Below are 7,160 nucleotides of genomic sequence, written 5' to 3'. Positions count from 1 at the left end.
TCCTCTCCTCTCCTCTCCTCTCCTCTCCTCTCCTCTCCTCTCCTCTCCAACTCTGCTGTGGGGGGTCAGTAACACAATTCACAACTTAAAAACATCAATAGCAACTACATTTGGCCTTGCAGCAAAAATCCTGTTATTCTAGCCTTGTGGGATTCCTTCAGTGGCTTCCTATTTCTCCTCCCAGCTTCCTTACCACCAGAGCTCTGGACTGTCATGTCCCAGCTTGTACCTCTGCGCCTGTTTCCTCCTCCACAACTTCTCCCCCAAGGCTGTCCCAACTGCGCTCGCATTCCTAGCCTGTCTTATGCTGCCCTCTATCCTTGGAATAACCTTCTCTTCCTGCAGGCAATGAAGCTCACCCTTCTTTCCAGGCTTTCGGCCTGCTGGTCCCAGCCTTGCCCTGCCATTCCCTGGTGGACATCTCGCTCCTGGCATCTCCCCATACCCCTTTTCTGGCAGGGTGAAGCACTAAGCGCTGAAAATTGAATTGTACCTTGCATTTGGTGTTGTTTCTTGGAACTGGGGAGATCAACCAGACCCCTGCCTGCCCCAAATCCACAAGACCTTTGTGGAAAGCCTTCAGGAGGGATGAACCTGAGAAGTTCTTGAAGGTGACCTCAACACCTGCCGAGATCCACAGCAGGGCTAGGGTGCACCAAATCCCTTTCAAGCAATCCCTGCCTCTTACTTGCTGCATTAATGGCCTCTTGAATTCCTCCCCTTGCTGCTGTACAATCTGCCCTTTTATTTGTTTTATTTTTGTGCCAACACGATGCTTGTTTTCCATACTCACTTTGCCTTGTGGAGAACTTGGAGCTGGCAAGACGAAGGAAATGAGAAGGTCATCTGGTGCTCTGCTGCTGTCAGCAGCGCTGGCAAACAGGCTGCAGATGGGAAGGCAGGGGTGCCGGATGGATGGAGGAGCACAGCCTGCAGAGATCCTCCCAGCAGCACAGCAGCTTTCTGCCGGAGCTGACTGACAGAAAATGTACTTACCGGGTTGCTTTGGATGGTGAGCAGTAGCTGTGCTCAAAGCCCAGAGTCTTCAGTGTTTAGCATCCTGCAGACACTGACTTTTATCTGCTTCCTTCTATAGGGATCACTGGAAAATCAAATCATCCAAGCCTGTTCTCGAGGCCTGTGGTAATGCTAAGAGTAAGAGGAACAACAGTTCTCCCATTTTGCAAGTACCGGATCTCTGGATTTCACCATTAGGTCACTGGCAGATCATACAAAGATGTTCCCTATCAGAATAATAAAACAAAAATTAGTTCCAAGTGCTTCCTAAAGCATTACGGTTTGTGTGTATTTTCTAAGATCTTACATTTCCTTGAACCAAGAGTTTCAGTGGATTTTGTCTTGACTTTATGTTCTTACATGTCAAAAGAAAAAAATTGTTTTGATCAATCCCAAATCAATGCCCTTTCACTGTTTACTTCTGCAGGCTCAAAATGCTTTCATTTTTTTTCAGATTATTATTTTTAAATTTGAAATTGACAGTGAAAAAGGAAAACACTGGGGTTTTCAACTGAAGTCTCATTTCTCTGTTTGTGTGCTACATACTTCTGCCATATGCTGCAGAGAAGGAGGATTTCTTTAAGCTCTAATACAGAATCCAAGCAGAAAGAGGTTTTTTTATAGATCTGATCTTTGAAAAGATTAAATTTCCTCTCACTGACTTGCAAATTTGCCCCTACAGGCACTGCTGTCTCTCCCTGATGAACGCACAGAACCTCTCAGCTACTTTCTGTTTTCCTACAGATATTGCAATCTTGATTAACAGACTCATCTTTTATTTTCTCATGTAGGGCAGATTTATCCAAATTCACTTTGGTAGCACAAGCAAGCTGGCTAGGGCTAGCGCTGAGAGCTCGGAGGAACCACCGAATTCTTTATATTCATTTTGAGTTGGATTTTTTTCTGGGCTTGAATGGACCCTGTTCCGATTACATCAGGCCCAAGAAAATCTGAAACTAATTCTGGTAACTCGAGGAACCTGCACTGCTGTAGGTTATCCCAGAATCTGGCCCTGCTTCCACAGTGGAGTTACGTGCTTTAGACGATGACAAATTTATTTCTTCTTTCTTTAGGTGACTCTGAGGCTCTGTGTGAACACGTAAAAGGCCCGATGCTTCCCCCCAAAGCTGTGCCTTTTCCTTCTACAATTACACTGCAACCGTTACTCACATTCATCAGCACAACATTATAATTGTCTTGCAATCAAGATCCTAAAAATAACAGTCCAGGGAAGGTGCATTGTTCTTTGTTTGCACACGTGCACCTAAGACTAAAATGAGAAGCTCAAACCCCAGCTCGCAAGGTAAAAAGACCCCATTATGCTTCCTGACTAAAGCCCTTTAGCATGCAGAAAAAGGAGAGAGGAAACATATGGGCCGGTTATTCTTTAATGTGGGATTGTCTGCATCCCTCCTACTTTCAACTCATCCCAGATTTGCATCACACCAAGAGACCATATGTTGGGTTTGCCTCTCTGGACCGTGGGCCAAGGCAGGTTTCAGGTTGTTTTCTGGCGGCTTGCAGCTCCTTCCAGCCTGGCCGGGAGAGCGAAGGCATGGACAGACCCTCTCTGTGCAAGCAGCAGCACTGGCTCAGGGTCCTTCTGCACCCTTGCTGGAGCTCTGCTGGCAGGGATTGCATCTGTGTCACCTGGACTAGCTACAATTCACAATAAAGGTGGTTCGATCCAACCCAAATTTGTCTGAAGAACTCACACGATCCCTTTCACCTGCAGACTATGGGGACAGATGATTTCAGCCGGGAGGCAAAGACAAAACTGCCCAGCTAGGACAGCCAGCGAGGTCTGGTTATTTGGTACAGCCGAACGAATCGCTACCCTGAGGTCTGGGAAGGGTGCTTTTTGTCAATACCAGAAGTCAAACTAACCATGTTAGGGCCTGACAGGAGGTATTGGCAGAGAGTTTACAGCACACAAAACATCTTTTCCAGAGCTCTTCTCAGAAAGAAAGGGCAGTACAGGGAGGCGTTTCACAGATCGATCTCCGAACCTTGCACTGGCAATTCAGAGGACGCTTGGCAGTGGGATGAGTCAGTCCGGAGACCTGTTCCTGAACCCAGCACTGACACAACTGGAAAAGCGATGGCATCTTTTTTGTCTCCACGTCACGAGCTGCCAAAATAGCTGTACTAAAACTTATCCCAGAGGGAACTGCTGAGAAGCTTAAAAGCCTTCTCTGAGAGCATCAGTGAAGGATGTTATAAGCTATGCCGCACTTACAGGACTTCCAAAGGACATCGGCGAACGGCTGGTTTCACTGGTATCAAAACCTCCAGCCTCACTGACACAGAGCTGAAAATTTTCAGTCTCTGGCTGCCACCTGCACCTGGATGTGTTTCCCCCCATGTTTCAGATCTAGAGAAGACACGTCATTTCCCAGGAAGCGGAGGAGAGGGGTTATTACCTCTTCTACCAGATTTTCTCCAAGAAAAATCCTGAATTTATTGATATGGCACTGTGTTCAAGTGATTCACTCCCTTTAATGCAGCCTTCCTCCATTTCTAGAATAAGAAACGTACTCACAGGAACCGTGTACTCGGCTAGGGATCAAAACAGGTCCAGTGTTGTGGAGGGGTCATTGCTTCACGTCCAGGAAGAAGAGGATTGCAAGCGACTTCTCCTCAGGCAGGCCAGAGTGAGGAAAGAAAGCTGTCTTCCCGTATCTTGATCAATGCGCAGCGAGGTCCCTCTTGTTCTGGCAGGGCTGCCACTGAAGTAAAACTGATCCTTTTCAAACTGAAGGGTTGAACTGCCTCATGTCAATGCTTACATCTCCTCAGGACAGAAAAGACAGCCAGGACAAGTTTTTCAATAAATGTTGAAAAGGTTTGGGTGTTCAATCCCACTTACATTGATGCAGCTGCTATGTCAGAATCTCGGTAACCTGAGCAACTCATCCCCAAAATGGCTTTTTTCTTTCTGAAGTGATACACTCAAAAAGTGCTCAGGAATTGAAACCTAGAAGGACCCTCAGTCTGCAGCCAAAAAGCTCATGTTGTGCCTTGATTAGGGCATTTGGCATAATAACCTCTCGGTCTGTCTCCTGCTGCAGAAACCGCTTCTTGTGCCTGATCCCAATCCGTGATGCATTGAGGTGGGATCACGGCAGACAACCTGGGCAATGGGAAGAGCCACTTCACAATAATGCTAGCCTGCAGAAACATCGATGAAATTGATGCAGCAAACACGATGCTGCCCCAGCCTGAGGTCCCCCTAATAATAAAATTCAGCTTCTTCAACCTGAGCATAAATGAACTACAGGAAGAGCAGCTACCGATCACGTAAAGATTTGTTCAGTTCTCTCTAAGTTGAAGCCTGGATGTAAAACATTTGCTCCAGATCAAAGGAGCTCAACGTAGGAGTTTCTGGTTAACATTCAATGGCCTGGGGTTTGCAGGACTTCAAACAAGCTGGCTATAGTGTTTGTTTGAAGCCCGAAAACTGACAGATCTGAAAACTGAGGCAAGGACCATGAGTTAGAACCTGCTCATCTCACATGCATATGCAATCTCAAGGAGCAGCTTTTGTAAGGGAAGACTTGACTCTTTGTCTGGTTTTGACACACATTTTCCTTTTTAATATCATTTTGAAGAGTATCTGATACCAAAAAGAGCTTATTGGGAATATCTGCTGGCTCCTGAGACTATTATTATAAGCAGGACTTGAGCTACAGAAAGATCAAACAGTCTCCAGCTGCTGAACTTAGAGTGCCCTTTCTAGCAGCTGTTGGTATTTTACAGCTTCCAGGATTTGTACATTGCAAACAAGCCTTTTGTACAAAGCAGCTATGGTTTTCATAGCCACTAAGACAGGCAGCCCCAAATCATGGCTCGCGAGTAGCACATTGTCTGCAAGATTCTCGAAGTCGTGTGCTCCCCAGTCCCTGGGCACACAGTGGGAGCAAGGCACAGCGCTGCCAGCAGAGCTAACGCCTCCCCCTTATCTGTGCCAGCTGAGATGTGGGACAGTCGCTGCGAAGGGATGCTGCTGCTCACGTCCTGCTGATTTTAGAAAGCATGGTGAAGAGTGGAACGAGCTGATACCCTAGACAGTACGTTGCATTTTGCTTGTGGTATCACAGAGGCACTTAGAACAACTGCTGTCAAAGCACACGGTCCTTAGCTAGCGTAAATCAGCACAGGAGGGCCGAGCAGAATGCTGGCTCGCAGCAACTTTAAGCTACCCTGTCCCACGTTGGTCTGAAGGGACCTGGCTGGTCAAATTTCAATGGGCTGGAAAATTATTTTAGATGTCTAGCATTATGGGCCAGATTCCACTTTATGGTGCAGATTAAGAATCCCCTTGCGCGGGTCTGTGTCCCTTCTGCCAGGTGGCCTTTGATGTACCAGGCTTCGGTCCAGAAGAGAAGATCTGTGTTTACAAGCTGCCGAGGGGTATCGTGCACTTCGGAGTTCAAGCAGGAGCCAAGAGAGGAGCAGGCAGAGGTGGACACCAAGAAGGTAGGCTGAGAGCTTACACACCAGGACAAAGCCAGCGTGCTATGAGCTCAGCCCGTTTGTTAGGACTGGAGAAGCTGCTAAAGCCGGACTCTGTTTCCAGGAAATATAAAATGACGTTAAACAACACACTGATTTTGTTTGTTTGTTTGTTTAAATGAACAGATGTGCTATTGAGAGTCAGAGCTGGCATTCACAGCTGCCACGGGGCAGCAGGCCTAGCCAGATGGTTGAGCTGTCAGCTAAGGACTTGATCCTTCTTTGTTGAAGAGCCCTGCTTTGCAGGTGTTTCTTGGAGCCATGGTGGAGCAAAGAGGCGCATACCTCTCGGAGCATATGGGAGCTCAGATACACAGCAGTTGCTGTAACACCTTGTCGGAGGTGTATATTATTGCCTCTTCTCCATCTGGTGAGCTCTGCTGAATGGTGTGTGTGTGAAGGGACAGGGCTGAGACTTCTGTCCTTCTGTCCTTCCCAGTCTGACCCCAGCAGGGCTGGAGAGCCTGCCTGTCCCTGAAAGCAGAGCCTGTAACCACTTTCCTGAGCATGCATTAAGAGGAAGGGTGATTTTCTTCACTCCAGCACTGGCTGATAAAGTTGCTTCCCTCATGGGTCTGAATTCTGGCAAGCTCCAGAAGAGCATCACCAGGCCCAGGGTGAAAGGATGAAACATAGTGCCGAAGATGGACCAGTGGCACGACTCTATTGATACCCTGATGCTTTTTTTTTTTTTTTTTTCCATCCCCTCAGCCCATGGGCATTTTCTCCATCCTGGCAGAGCAGCGCATGTTCCCCAAGGCTGCCATCTATAACCACCTGGGCAAATCACCCAACCTCCTCCAGCCGAAGGGAGGCAAGAACGAAGGGGCAGAAGCTCCCTGTGAGCTGGCATGTTATGCTGGCCACAGGATGTGCAGCACCCCTGGCTAAGCTGGAACGTGCTCTTAGCAAGGTTAGACACGAGGCCAAGCCCTCTGCATGTATGGATCACATCAAACTTCCATGGGTTTTAACATACAGAAACGTTGGGAAAAGTACTTTGCTGGTGCAAATTACCGTGGCTCTGTTGCCTTACAGGAGTCCTGCAGCCAGACACTGGCTCTGCCACACAGAAATGCGTGTCTCAGAAACCCTTTTCAGTAGCAATTAATTGAAAACACTGTGTAAATGCCTGACAGTGACGCAACAGTTGGGCATTTTAACGTACAAAGAATAGCAAGGCAGTTTCATGACTCTTCAACATGTTGCCACTGGCCTTGGTTTAAAATATAATCCTTACAGATAGTCTGAAAAGGAACAAAACCCAAAAAAACTCAAGCCATAGCTTGTTTTGAGTAACACTAAGCTGTAGGGAAGCTACCCAAAAGACACATTAGCCAAAGGATTAAATTCATTTTTGATTCTGCTGCTCACACATTGCTGGAAGAGCCAGAGTCCTGCAGCTCGCTGCAGCTTGCCCAGCCTTTCCTGGTGAATGTGCCTTGCCTCTCTGCTGTGCTGTCAAGCAGCCATGCTAATGCTTAGCAGCAGGAACAGTATTTAAGCATATTATCAATCTCCACTAGTTATTCTGCACAGACACACTGACAGAACGTGATCAGAGCATGAATCACAGGTCCTTTGCTCCCTCTTTTTTACACTTAGCAGCTATTTCCCTTCTTGCTACC

This window comes from Oxyura jamaicensis, chromosome 14 (assembly GCF_011077185.1).
Source record: "Oxyura jamaicensis isolate SHBP4307 breed ruddy duck chromosome 14, BPBGC_Ojam_1.0, whole genome shotgun sequence".
NCBI lineage: Eukaryota > Metazoa > Chordata > Aves > Anseriformes > Anatidae > Oxyura > Oxyura jamaicensis.
Note: the sequence above shows the minus strand (reverse complement) of the source record.